Consider the following 15,374-nt stretch of genomic DNA (forward strand, 5'->3'; position numbering starts at 1 on the left):
TTGGTCCACCCTTATCTTTGTGAAAGTTTCTGGTAGGCTCTGTCCACCTAGGTTCGGACCAAACTTTGCCCCATTTCACGCTCTTGAATTTGCACTGTTTTTTATCTTTCACCTCGGGAAACTTGGCTTCACTGTTTCTATGGCAACGGTTACTAATTTAATTCGGAAGTGTTGTGCTTGAAAATTAGTGGCTTTAGTTCTTAAAGATTCATTTTTACTTTGCAGCACTCGGTTCTCCTTTAAGATAATTACTGTAGTTCTCCTACCTTGTTAGTCCCCTCCCAACCCCATCCCCGCTTTATTTTGAAATGTATTACATGGGGGTTCAGGGTTTTTAGGCCCTCTTGTCCCCAATTTAAGGTGTTACGAAGTTTGCACATAATCTTTACAGCACCCCACGAACTTGGTAATTGAGTGCAATGTAAATTGGAGATTTGTTTCACATTAACAGACTCTAATCGGTTGCTTTTCTAAAGTTAAAAATACACGCTTTAAACATTGCACTGTGCACAAACACTTTTTATAAAGTTCATTACCATTCTATGAAAATGAAAGTTTTAATAAGCTGAAAAGGTATTTAATGTTTAAAAAAGTGTTTTAGATTTAAATTCCTATTTAAGGAATGAAATGTGATATATTGAGTTTTCTTCTGGACACCTGAATCACCTAGGGCTAGGTTAGGTGCTCCTGGGGTGCAGTCTCTTTCCTTTTTTCATTGTTTTGTAATTGCCCCTTTTTCTTTTATTGATTTGAAAGAGAGAGAGAGAGAGAGAAACATAGATTTTTTGCTCCACTTATTTATATACTCATTGGTTGATTCTTGAATGTGCCCTGATCAGGGGTTGAACTCATAACCTTGGCATATCAGATGGAATGCTAACCAACTGAGCTACAGGGCTGTGATAGCCTCTTTTGTTTTTTTAACTAAAAATAATTTTATTGATTAATTTTTAGAGAGAGAGGAAAGGAGAGAGAGACAGAATCGTTGATTTGTTTTTCCACTTATTTATGCTTTCATTGGTTGCTTCCTCTATGTGTCCTGGCTGAGGATTAAACCCACAACCTTGGCATATCAGGAGGATGCTCTAACCAACCGAACTATCCTAAGCTACCCTGCCAGGGCTGTAATTGTCTTTTTTCTTTTTCTTTTTTTAATTGTTGAAAGTACCACAAAAGTCCCCATTTTTTTCCCCATTGACCCTCTACTTTCTGCTCCCGCTCTCTTCCTGCTTTCTCCAGCCTAATGTTTGTGTCCATTGGTTGTGTGTATGTAATTGCCTTTTGACTGGCTTTTCTCCTTACTAGAATATTAGGGTTCTGAAGATGGGTTCTGTTTTTGTTTTTATTTTTATTGTATTTCTAGCAATTTACCGTAGTGCCCGAGGTGACCAAAAGATCTTTTTATTTATTTATTTTATCAATCCTCACCCGAGGACATTTTTTGCATTTATCTTCAGATAGAGCGGGAGGGAGAGAGGGGGGAAGAAAGAGAAATAGAGAGAAACATCGATGTGAGAGAGACACATGGAGTGGTTGCCACCCACAGGACCCTAACCAGGTCGGGGACAAACTGCAACTGAGATACCTGTCCTTAGCGGGAACCGAATCTGGGACTCTCTGGTCCGCAGGCCGACACTCTAACTGCTGAGCCAAACTGGCCAGGGCTCTTTTTATTATTATTTATTTATTTATTTATTTATTTATTTATTTATTTATTAGAGAGATAGAAACATTGATGTGAGAGCGAATCACCAATCAGCTGCCTCCTGCATGCCCCCTACTGGGGATTGAGTCCATAACCCAGGCTTGTGCCCTGATCAGTAATTGAACCTGGACCTCTCAGTCCTTGGGAGGACACTCAGTCCACTGAGCTATACTGGCTGGGCAAAATATCCTCTTTTTAAATAATAGCTTTATTAAGATACAATCCACATACCATACCATCTACATATTTAAAGTGTTCAATTCAATGGTATTTGCAACCGTTGCTACAATCAATTTTAGAATATTTTTATCACTTCAAAAAGAACCCTGTTTCCATTAGCAGTTTTGTCAGTTTCTCTTCAACTTTCTTCCCCTGCAGCCTTAGGCAACCACTAAATTGCTTTCTCTCAATAGATTTGCTTATTCTGGACATTTTATATAAATGGAATCACATAATATGTGAGTTTTTGTGACTGGATTCTTTCACTTAACATAATGTTATCAAGGTTCATCTATGATGTTGCATGTATCAATGCTTTATTCTTTTTTTTTTTTTTTTTTTGGCTGAATAATATTCCATTCTATGGATATATCACATTTTGTTTATTCATTCATCAGTTGAATGGGCATTTGGGTTGTTTTCACTTTTTGGCTATTATGAATAATGCTGCTATGAACATTTATGAACTAGTTTTTATGTGGGTGTATATTTTCTTCACTCTTGGGCTTAGTACCCTTGTCACATTTTTGTTCCCTCTGCTTAGGCTACTACCCCTACCTGCACTTCTTCGATTAATTTTATCTCATCCTTCAGATAGTTGAGCTCAATTGTCACATCTTTCAGTTAGTCAATCCCCTGTACTTGCCATAGCAGCAGTCTTAAGCAATTACATCGTTGGTTGTGAATCATTGTGCTCTCCACCCTCATATATATATACAGAAAAAATTTACACAAAATATTGAAAGTGGTTAGTTACTTCTGGATGATGGAATTATGTGCAATTTGTCTCTTGTGTATATGTGCATTGTCTGAATTTTATCCTATCAATATGACCTTCATGAACAAGGAAAAAACTTAATAAAAATCCATGTAGTTTTGAAATCTGGATGCAGCCCTGGCTGGGTTGTTCATTTGTTGAGGGCGTCATCTCGATATGCCAAGGTTGCAGGTTTGATCTTTGCTCAGGGCACATACAAGACTGCGTAAATAAGTGGAACAACAAATTGATGTTTCTCTCTATCTCTCTTTCTCTATCTCTCTCTAAAAATAAAATTAATAAAAAAATTAAAAATAAAAGAAAATCTGGAAACAGAATTTAGAGGAAAAAGACAAATCATCAGTAATTGTCAATTTCATTTTTGCAAATTTCTAACTTGTTTTATTTTAATAAACTAGATGAGACTTTACTATAGCTTCAATGTAAAGCTTTTATTACATTTTGATTCTTTGTCATATCTAGGGACTTCTAGGGAATGATGAGGATACCTACTATTGGTTGCCTAGGGATAGAATTTCTGGTACTGAAATTGAGCTGATTCTTTTTTTTTTTTTTTCCCTTCATTGATTTTTAGAGAGAGAGGAACAGAGAGGGAGAGAGAGATAGAAACATCAATGAGAGAGAACATTGATTGGCTGCCTCTTGCATGCCCCTCTGTGGGGTTTTGGCCCACAACCTGGGCATGTTTCCTGGCTGGGAATCAAACCAGTGACCTCTTGCTGAATGGGTCGACACTCAGCCACTGAGCCAGACCAGCCAGACTGAGCTGATTCTTAAGGAACAGAATCTAGCATCTAATACTATTAAGGTTTGAGAACTAAGTAGGTGCTAAATAACTCATTTCCCTTTTTTTCCCTGAGAAAGATTCTTACTAGTATATTTATGTTTTACAGTACTACAGAGTTTTTCCTTGCATAGTTGTTTGTTTTATGCACTATTTGTCTTATTTTTGCTGGATGGTTTGTTCTATCAAGTAGTGGGTACATTTCCTCAAATATTAGATGTAGAGCATATAGCAAATATATAAGGAACAGAATAATGTGTCATCAAACCCTTTTGGTGATGACTTTATTTTTTTAATTAATACTTTTATTGATTTTTAGAGAGAAAAGAAGGGAGAGGGAGAGAGAGAAACATCAATGAGAGAGAGAACTATGGATAGCCTGCCTCCTGCACAGCCCCTTCTGGGGATCAAGCCTGAAACCCGGGCATGTGTCCTGACCAGGAATAGAACCCACAGCCTTTCGGTGCACAGGACAATGCCCAACCAACTGAGCCACATCGGCCAGGGCATGACTTCCTGTTTTTATATCTCCATCCAGTTTCAGTTACTAATTTGGCATCTCTATGTGTTAACTTGAACAAATTGAACTCTATCTTTCATCTCAGCTCTGCTTTTGGGGGTTTCTCATCCCATTTTATTGCCCACTGAGGAAACTGGGAGTTATCCCAGACACCTTATGGTTCCTCAGCCTTCACACCCAAACTATCACCATATTTTGTTGCTTTTGCTTCATAAATATGTATCAGATCAGTCCACTAGTCTCCACCTGGCAACATCTCAATATCTACTTCAGCCTCCTTCCTTTCTCTGTTCTACACAGTGAACTTTTAAAATGCAAATAATATCTTTCTCATCACCCTGAGGACATTTAAAATACCTGCATTATTGCCTCCTACCCCATGCTCCCCCAGGCCTTTTCTAGGTGGTCTACTTTACCTTTCAGCCCCACTGACTTTTTTTTTATTAAATCCTTAGCCAAGGGTATTTTTCCATTGATTTTCAGACAGAATGGGAGGGAGAGAGAGAGAGAAACACCAATGTGAGAGAGACACATCAACTGGTTGCCTCCTGCACTACCCTGACCAGGACCTGGGATTGAACCACAGCTGAGGTACGTGCCCTTGCCTGGAATTGAACCCGGGACTCTTTGGTCCGCAGACTGACGCTCTAACTGCTGAGCCAAATCGGCCAGGGCCCACTGACTTTTCTTTTCCTCAAATTGTACAGGCCCTTGCTGCAAGTGCTGTTTGCTGACAGGCAGACTATTCCTCCCACTTTCTTCCTTTCCATACAGCCTTCTGGTCTGTGCTTAAATGCACTTCCGCAGAGAATCCTGATCTGTCAGCCCATCTCTTCCTCAACTGAAATCAGCTCCCTTAGTGATTATCTTAATTTCCTAAACTTTTCCTTTCATAACACTTAGCAGTTTATAATCTTATTTTTATGTGATTGTTCTTTTTTAAAAAAATAATTTTTCTTTATTGATTTTAGAGAGAGAGGAAAGGAGAGGGAGAAAGATAGAGACATTGATGAGAGAGAACATCGATTGGCTGCCTCCTGCATGCCCCCCACTGGGGGTCAGGCCCACAACTTGGGCATGTGCCCTGACTGGGAATTGAACCGGTGACCTCTTGGTGCATGGGTTGATGCTCAACCACTGAGCCACACCAGACGGGCTATGTGATTGTTCTTAAATGTAAGAATTCTACAAGGGTAGGGATCAATTTTTTTTTTATTCCTCACCCGAGGATATTTTTTCTGTTTATCTTCAGATAGAGTGGGAAGGAGAAGTGGGGTGGGGGGAGAGAAACATCGATATGAGAGAGACATATTGATATCGGTTGCCTCCTGCAGCACCTCGACCAGGGCTGGGACTGAACCACAACTGAGGTACGTGCCCTTGACTGGAATCTAAACCGTAACTCTTTGGCCCGAGGGCTGGCACTCTAGCCATTGAGCAAACTGGCCAGGGTGGGATCAAATATCTTTATTCACTTACATCCTAGCAACACACCATTGTCTTACCAGCACTATACTGTAGGTGCTCAAAAAGCATTTGTTGTATAAATTAGTGATTTTAACATATATGAAAATATTAAGAAAATTAAAATCGGAGCACACAGTAGGAAATATATTTTACCCATTCTGACCCAACACACACATACATCTATAAAAGTGAAGCAAAAATTTCACAAAATGGCCCGGCCAGAGTGGCTCAGTGGTTGAGCATCGACCTGTGCACCAGGAGGTCACCGGTTTGATTCCAGGTCATGGCACATGCTCAGGTTGTGGGCCCAACCCCCAGGGGAGGGGGCATGCAGGAGGCAGCCAATTGATGCCCTCTTTCATGGATGTTTCTATGTCTCTCTCTCTCTTCCTCTCTCTCTAAAATCAATAAAGAAAAACACATTAAAAAAAATTAACAAAACGATACTTTACGAGCTGTGCTATAATCTGATATTTTCTATTTCGTTCTATATTACAGACAAAAATGTTGATTTAACCCACTAAATTGTGAAGGACTGCAGACTGCAGTTTGAACTGCATAGCTCTAAGAAATATAATGAAAATGCCTTATTTGTATTAGCCCTTCCTCCATCTTTGAAACACAATTGCTGTTTCTCAGTCTTTTCTGATGTAAAGTACAGGTATAGATTCAACCACCCCCTTCCCTATTAAAAGAAAGACTTCTGCTGAAAATTCATTCTGCTGAGAAGTTCCAGCCTGTTCTCAAAGGAGGGTTGGTTAAGGTCAGGTTCAGAAAAATCTAAACCTGACTCTCCCTTAGGTCTTCCAGGTTTCTTTACTAATAGCCAGTACTCTTTCGCCCTACTTGGCTGGGCTCATTACAGGTGTGTGGTCAGTCATTGAATTTTAAGGCTGGCCTTTCATTAGTTTCGTTTTCTCAATTTGTTACAAACCAAAGAATTCCTAAATTGAAAACAAGAGGATAAAGGCAAACCAGTAAGTATATGTGAATGTGTGAATTAAAGAGCTTAGCTGGGTAAGGGTGTCACAGTCCAATGGATTACTAGAGCTGATCCCTAGAGCTGTGGTTTTTATTTGTTCACTTATCAAAGCTTGGTGCTGTTTGGTCCCACTATGAAATATTGATCTCTTATCATCTATTTTGCTAGTTAAATATTAGCAATAACACAAGGGTCTGTTTTAACTGAACACTATGCTATGATATCCATAACTTGGAAGAATAAAAACATTAGATAAGTCCAAACCTTCTGTGTTTAAATGAAAATAAAAACAGTGTTCAAAATTGCATAAAATGACCCTGGCCAGGTTTGCTCAGCGGTTAGAGTGTTGGCCTGCGGTCCAGAGAGACCCGGGTTCGGTTCCCACTAAGGGCACGTACCTCGGTTGCAGTTTGTCCTCGGTCCTGGTTGGGTCGTGAGGGTGGCAACCACTCGATGTATCCCTTTCACGTCGATGTTTTTCTCTCTCTCTCTCCCTCCCACTCTATCTGAACAAAATATAAAAAAAACAACCCCAAAACAAAATTGCATACAATGTATAGTTCCAACTGTGTTTAAACGTGTTTATAAATGTGCATATATTTAGAAAATATATACTGGAATGTTAACTTGGTGGTGGGATTACTAGTAATTTCAATTTTCCTTTATTAAAAAAATTTTTTTTGAGAATAAACATTGCATTTATAATAAGCAAGTCTCAGTTGAAAAAACAAATTTCCTATACACTAACATGTATTTGTAAATAGGCAAAATAACACCTTTATTAAAATGGCAGATGGAGCCCAGGTTTCTAGTGGCTGTGTTTTGGAGACCCCTGTCCAGGTGGGACATACATTCCATTCCATGTTCATCATGTTCATGATATATAATCTTGCACTGCACGGTGACCCATGTTTTTGCTACTAGCCTGATTTTTCCCCTTTCCTGTCTAAGTTATAAAAGTTTACCAAGCCTTGTTTTTCATCTTTTTTGTTGAAGTAGGATTTCATTTCTCCATGCCCTGCTCAAGCATGTTGATAATGAATGTTCACTTATGGTTGCTCACAACTCGATAATTTGGAAAGTTCTAATATTCCTTATTAAACCCAGCTGTATGGCATGAGTTGAAGGAATGGAGAGGGTTTTGGATGAAGTAGGTGATGCCTTTCTGTTAAATTTGGAAAATATCTAGTTATAGTGGAACTTACAAATAAAATGGAAAGAAACATACAGTGTTGGTTTAAATGTGTAATCATCAGTGAATTTGCCCACAACTATGTTTGAAATTTAGTTGAACACTCAAGCCTTATTAGTAGATAAAATATTTAAAAATATCTTTGATAGCCTTACAAAATAGGTATTTAAATATTGATTTACTATTTTTTAGAGGAGTGGGAAAACTTTAAATTAGAGGGAAATGTTAAAGTAAGGACAGTTGGACAGATAGGACCTTTTGGGGTGTGTGTGTGTGTGTGTGTGTGTGTGTGTGTATGACAGCAGTTTTAGGGCACTTCATAGTCCTTTTCTCATTTGCAACATCATAGGTTCAGTTATCTGAACTTCTCCAGTTGATCCAGAGTATGTCAGGAATTAGAGGACTAGTGTCCTCGATGTTACTCCCTAATCAAACTCACAAAAAGAACTGGAACCTGGATCCAAAGCATATGTGTCTGCTCTTTGGGGCTCTTTCCAGAATGTCTTGGTCCATGGAAAAGCAATGGAGGGCAGATGGAGATGGAGATGGGTGTAGTGTTGAAGACTAATCTGAACAGGGTGTTTTTCACCTGCTGGGCTTCTCTGACCCTGAAGAGTACTCACCTCTGTTCATCAGAACATTCTTCCTGCAGATATATTTTTCTCCTGTTCAACGAGGTTAAAGAATGACACATATTCCTTCATTTTTGCTCTCTCATTATCTCTATCTTCTAACTCATTTTTTAATCAGACATTTGTTTACATTCCAGTTGGAGCATCGGCCTGCAGACCAGAGAGTCTCGGGTTTGGTTCCCGCTAGGGGCACGTACCAAAAAAAAAAAAAAAAAAAAATTAATGGTTTAACTTGGATGTGACTTTAAAAATATGAGTATATATAAAGTACCATTATTAAAAATGAACACAGAATATTATATTATATGTGTGTACCATAATTTACTTAATCATTGCAATATTAAAAGTCTTTTAGGTTGATTTCAAACAGTGATCAGTCTATTTATTACCATTACCTCAATGTTTTAATTGTTGTAACTTTATAACATGTTTTCAGAACTTTCTGTGCTATTGTTTCTTTTTTCTCATTACATTTAGCTTTTGAATCAGTATGTGAAGTTCCAAACACTAATTTTTAAAAAAATTTATTGATTTGAGATAGGGAGAAAGTGAGAGAGAGAGAGAAAGATATTTGTTCCACTTATTTATGCATTTATTTTTTGATTCTTGTATGTGCCCTGACCAGGGATGGAACCTGAAACCTTGGTATATTGGGACAATGTGCTAACCAATTGAGCTACCCAGCCAGGGCTAAAAGCTGTTGTTTTATTGGGAATAAATTTATAGAAAAATATTATACAGAGAAATATCTTTAAGATGTTGAGTTTTCTTGCCCCAAAATATGGTATGTGATTTTATTTGTCTTACGTTCTTGTAAAAGACATTTTAAAGTTATCTTTTCAGCCTGGTTCGTGTGGCTCAGTGGATTGAGTGTTGTCCCATGGACTGAGAGGTCCCTGTTCAATTCCTGATCAGGGCACATGCCCAGGTTGCAGGCTCGATCCCCAGCAGATCGGTTTCCATCTCTCCATTCCTCCCTCTCTCTTTCTAAAAAATATATCTATCTATATCTATCTTTCCATAGATATCTATCTTTTAATAGATCTTGCACATTTTATTTATTTACTTATTTATTTATTTATTTATTTATTTATTTATTTATTTATTTATTTATTTAATCCTCACTCGAGGATAATTTCTTTGCATTCATCTTCAGGTAGAGTGAGAGGGAGAGAGGAAGGAAGAGAGAGAGAGAAACATTGATGTGAGAGAGATACATCGACTGGCTGCCACCAGCACGACCCCAACCGGGGCTGGGGATAAACTGCAACCGAGGTATGTGTTCTTAGCAGGAACTGAACCCGGGTCTCTCTGGACCACTGGCCGATGCTCTAACTACTGAGCCAAACTGGCCAGGGCAATCTTGCACATTAAAAAAATTACCTTTACTATTAATAATTTCAGTTTAATTTTTTTTTTTTTAACTTTGGGACAATCTCAAACTTTAAAAACGTCGCATTATAGTGCAAAGAACTTTTATTTCCTTGAAAATTTTGCCTTCGTGCCCATCACTTTTTAATACTTTGGTGTATATTTCCTCCAAAGACAGTTCCTTTCTTTCTTTTTTATTATTATTATTTTTATTTTATTTTTGTTACAGATATTTCTCCTTTTTTACCCCATTGACACCCTCCTCCCCACACCTCCCACCCCATCCCAGGCTTTGTTGTCCCTGTCCATTGGTTATGCATACATGCATATAAGTTCTGTGGTTTATCTCTTCCCTCTCCCGACCACCCCCTCTTCTGAGGGTTGTCAGTCTGTACCCTACTTCCACGTCTCTGGGTCTACCCCATTCCTCAGACTGTTATGTTCATTATATTCCACAAATAAGTGAGATCATGTGGTATTTGTCTTTTTCTGCTTGGCTTGTTTCACTGAGGATAATACTTTCCAGGTCCCTCCATGTTGTCTCAAAGGATAAGAGATCCTTCTTTCTTACAGCTGTATAATATTCCATTGTGTATATGTACCACTGCTTTTTTATCCATTCGTCTACTGATGGACACTTGGCCTGTTTCCAGATCTTAGCTATTGTAAATAGTGCTGCTATGAACATGGGGGTACATATATTTTTTCTGATTGGTGTTTCAGGCTTCTTAGGGTATATTCCTAGAAGTGGGTTCACTGGGTCAAATGGAAGTTCAATTTTTAACTTTTTGAGGTAATACCATATTGTTTTCCATAGTGGCTGCACCAGTCTGTATTCCCACCAGCAGTGGACTAGAGTCCCGTTTTCTCCACACCCTCGCCAACACTTGTTGTTTTGTTGATGATTTGTTGATGGCGGCCATTCTGACAGGTGTGAGGTGATACCTCATTGTTGTTTTAATTTGCATCTCTCTGATGATTAGTGATGGTGAGCATTTCTTTATATGTCTCTTGGCCATTTGTATGTCCTGTTTAGAGAGGTGTCTATTGAGTTCCTCTGCCCATTTTTTAATTGGGTTCTTTGTCTTCCTTTTGTTGAGTTGTATGAGTACTCTATGTATTTTGGAAATTAACCCCTTATCTGATGTATCATTGGCAGTGATGCTCTCCTATATACTGGGCTCCCTTTCCATTTTGATGGTTGTTTCTTTTGCTGTGCAGAAGCTTTTTAATTTAATGTAGTCCCATGTGTTCATTTTTTCCTTTGTTTCTGTTGCCTTGGGTGATGTATCAGTGAAAATTCTGCTGTGTATGATGTCTGAAATTTTGTTGCCTACATTTTCTTCTAGGATTTGTATGGATTCACAGGTCACATTTAAGTTTTTTATCCATTTTGAGTTTATTTTTGTGTATGGTGTAAGTTGGTGGTCTAGTTTCATTTTTTTGCATGTAGCTGTCCAATTTTCCCAACACCATTTATTAAAGAGGCTGTCTTTACTCCATTGTATGCTCTTTCCTCCTTTGTCAAGTATTAATTGACATTAATTAATTATAATATTAATAATGTCTTGGGTCCACAAAGAGAGTTTCTTACATAAATTAAAGTGATATATTACTATCATCTACTTTTTAACCCTTTACATTTCACCGTTTGTTATTTGCAAAAGTATATAGTCCAGAATGATGCATGCATTTTCTTGTTTTCAGGAAAGTAGCTGCAGTCTCAAATAGTCCGTAGTCGTCTTTGGTTTTAATAATGTTGTCACCTTTAAAAATTACAGGCCAATACTTACCTGGCAGGGAGATACCATGATCATGAAGGTAGTTTTCCCAGGGTGAGGCTTATCCATTGTACTCTGGATGTGCTGACACCTGTGATTTCCCAAATGTGGGAAACTCCACTGCATAATTTGTGGTACTGGTGGACTGCGTTTGTGTTCTCCCCTGGGGGGAAAACATTACAGACCAGTTAATTTTACAGATTCTACCTTAATTTTTGTTTTTCTGCTATTTCTTCATGATTAGATTCTTGAAGCGTCATTGTCAGGAATATCATAGATTATGCTGTATTCTTTATTTACTTTTTCTTTATTTTAAACTTTTTTTTTTTGTTTTTTTGGTTAATCCTCACCTGAGGATATTTCTCCAGTGAAACATTGATGTGAGAGATGTATTGATTGGTTGCCTCCCGCACGACCCCAACTTGGGCCGGGGATTGAACCTGCAACATAGGCACATGTCCTTGACCAGGAATTGAACCTGAGACCTTTGGTCCTTGGTCTGATGCTCTAACTGATAAGCCAAACCAGCCAGGGCATTCTTTATTTTTTTCCATCACCATTCATTGTCCCTATACCTTCCTCTTTCTCCACACCCCCACCACACCCTACAGTCACCACACTGTTGTCCTGTCCATCAGTTCTTTCTGTTTCTTTTCTCAATCCCTCTACCTCTACCCAACCTCTCCTGTACCCCGCACCCAGCTATGCTGTATTCTTTCCTCCCCTCCCCTCCCTCTTCCTCCCCCCCCTTTCTTTAATTGATTCTTAGAGAGGAAGAGGAAGGGGGAGAGAGAAACATTGAATGGTTGCCTCTTGTACATGCACCAGTTGGGGATAGAACCCACAACCTGAGCATGTGCCCAGACCAGGAATCGAACCCACCACCTTTTGGTGTACTGGATGATGCTCCAGCCAACTGACCAGCCAGGACTATGCTGTATTCTTTTAATTACATCTTACCAAGTGGCACGCACTTTTATTTTGTTCTATTTTTTAAAAATATGTTTTTATTTATTTTTTAAATGTCTTTATCGATTTTTTTTAGAGAGAGAGGAAGTGAGAGAGAGATAGAAACGTCAATGGGAGAAGAGACACATCGATTGTCTGCCTCTTGCTTGCCCCCTACTGGGGATGGAGCCCACAATCCGGGCTTGTGCCCTGAGTTAGAATTGAACATTATTGGTAATGTTCTCTTTGTTGCTTGATTAACTATGTTTCTCTGCTCCAAAGTTACTGTTTGTTTTAGGAAAACTATGTAAATATCATGTTCCTTATTGAGCTTTTAATTTATTCATTTATTATGATCAATTTGGATTTATGGTTTTCTATTTTATTCAGTGAGTATAATCTGTTAATGTTATTTATATTAATGCTTACATTTAATAGGCTTGACACATGGGAACACTTCAATTGGGATTTTGTGTCCTTTTGACATGTCCCATCATTCTTTGAACACTTCTTTTTGGGTGTAGTGAGATATTTAGGCTCACCTTGAACTTCCCTTACCCCAAATAATTACGAACTAAGATCTAGGTGTTACTGATATTGGGGTGTTGCTTAGTGAATAGAGCTAGAAAATGTGTGTTGGTTCGGGTATACATTTATATGTGTATGTGTTTATATTCTTATCTATCTATACATACATATACAAATAATTATATAACAAATGTACTAATATTGAACCATCCTTGCATTCCTGGAATAATCTTTTGTCATGGTTTATTATTTTAATGTGCTTTTGGATTTTGCTTGCTCATCTATTGAAAGACTTTTCATCAGTTCTCTTAAATTGTTTTGCAGTTTTCTTAGGCCAATTGTCAGGTTATGTTACCCATTTTAGACTTGCTTCTTTTTTATAAAGATTTTTTTTGAATTTCTGTGAGTTTATTTGAGCCAAACTGAGGACATATGCCAGGGAGCAAGATTTTAAATGCTGCTGTAGGCTTGTTTCTTAAAGGATTTTAAAGCTTAAAGCTTACTATTTTTTCCTCTTGTGCTCAGGAACAGCTTAAATAGCATTGGATTCTGTTTCTTAAAAATTGAGTGTAAGTCTTTGAAACCATCTGGTCTTGGTGCTATAGAGTTTTTCTAAATTCAGTGGGCTTTTTTTTTTTTTGTGGTAGATGGAGAGCCTAATAAAAAGGTCAGTTATATTTGTGACCTAGGTCTGGGACATGTTAAGCATGCAATCTCTTCATTGCATCTATGTGCTGTCTGACTTTCGGAAAGTCATTTCCATTTCTGGGCCTTAGTTTTATCATCTCTCAAATGGGAAAAGTTACAGCCTGCTAATGTTCGAAAACTTTAATGAATGAAAATGAAATATTGTATGTTAAAGCACAGTAAAGAAAAAAGCAAATGCAAGGCTTTTTTTTTTTTTTTTTAAGTTTTATTTTAATAAGATGTTAGTATTCAAATTATTGTCCATGAGGGTAGTATCACACTGTTGAATGAGTTCGCTTATGGGCCTCCCCCGCAAAAGACCAGGCAAACGGAGAAAGATGGGACAAGTGGAGGCATTTGTTTGCTATTAACAATAAAGAAAAATTATGGCCCTGGCCGGTTTTGCGGTAAGAGTATTGGACCGAAGGGTCTCGGGTTCGATTCCTAGTCAAGGGTACGTACCTGGGTTGCAGTTCGATCCCTGACCCTGGTTGGGGTTGTACAAGAGGCAACCAATTGATGTGTCTTTCTCACGTCAATTGTTTTATCTCTCTTTCTCTCTCTCCCTTCCTCCCTTCCATTTTATCTAAAACATCAGTGGAAAAATATCCTTAGGTGAGGGTTAACAACAAAAAGAGATTAAAAAAAGAGAAAAATTATGAAACAAACAAATAAAACATTGCCTTGATAGTTTATTTTTGTGGACGTTGTGAGGGATTGGTCTTGCATTAAAAAAACATTTTTTTTCTTTATTGAGTTTAGAGAGAAAGGAAGGGAGAAGGAGTCAGAGATAGAAACATCCATGAGAGAGAACATCGATTGGCTGCCTTCTGCATGGCCCACAACCTGGGCATGTACCCTGACCCAGAATGGAACCAGTGACCTCTTGGTACATTGCCACAAATCCACACTGGCTTGGCTGGTCTTGCATTTTTTAAAACCATATTTTATAATCAGTGAGAAACATTGGATAACAGTCTATGATTTTCCTTTGTGTTTATATAATGATTGTATTTGTGTTTATCATAATTTGGTTAAATATTTGAGATTTTGAGAAAATTAAACTGATCTAGTAGACATTGAAAATACTTTTAGATTTGTTCGCCTATCAAGGAAGCCCTGTATTGGTATCAAGATTAAAGAGAAGAAATTACCAGCAAATACCTTTGCAAGGTACTATGCCAAACATTGCATATAGGATGAAAATATAGCAGATTGTTTTCTCTCAAATTGGTCTTTTGGACAGGCAGCTGCTAAAGTGGTGCCAATTGCCATAATTCTTTAAAATAGTATTCTTTGCACTCATTAATAACGAAACAAGCAAGGATTAGAAGATTGTTGTGTTGGTTGTTTACCAACTCTTTTTTTTTTAAAATATGTTTTTATTGATTTTTTTTTAGAGAGAGAGGAAGGGAGAGAGAGATAGAAACATCCATGTGAGAGAGAAACATCAATTGGCTGCCTCCTGCACACCCCCTACCAGGGATTGAGCCAGCAACTGGGGCATGTACTCTGACCGGGAATCGAACCAGGACCTCTCAGTCCATGGGACAATGCTCAATCCACTGAGCCACACTGTCTGGGCAGCCAACTTTTTATTTCTTTTTTTTAAGCATAACTTATACCTCATGTGATTGTGACTCGTTAGGAATAATTTCAGAGTTTGTATACTAAATTGCGTTTAAGTGTTTTAAAAATATTTAAAAATTTGGGCCTCATTTTTTTTTTTTTGTGGTTTGTGCCCCTAGCAGGAACCGAGCCCGGGACTCTCTGGTCCGCA

At 38.1% G+C, this 15,374-nt stretch overlaps 1 protein-coding gene and 1 non-coding gene across 2 annotated transcripts in view; both read left to right on the top strand.

Annotated features, from left to right (window-relative positions):
• KDM4C (lysine demethylase 4C) overlaps positions 1-15,374 on the top strand; it is a 444,842-nt gene that overhangs the window by 1,207 nt on the left and 428,261 nt on the right. The window lies entirely within an intron of this gene.
• On the top strand, positions 11,436-11,597 carry LOC118630377. Its single transcript, XR_004959613.1, has one exon. It is a non-coding gene; the product is annotated as a U1 spliceosomal RNA (small nuclear RNA).

The sequence above is a fragment of the Molossus molossus genome, unplaced genomic scaffold (genome assembly GCF_014108415.1).
Source record: "Molossus molossus isolate mMolMol1 unplaced genomic scaffold, mMolMol1.p scaffold_m16_p_14, whole genome shotgun sequence".
NCBI classification, from domain to species: Eukaryota; Metazoa; Chordata; class Mammalia; order Chiroptera; family Molossidae; genus Molossus; species Molossus molossus.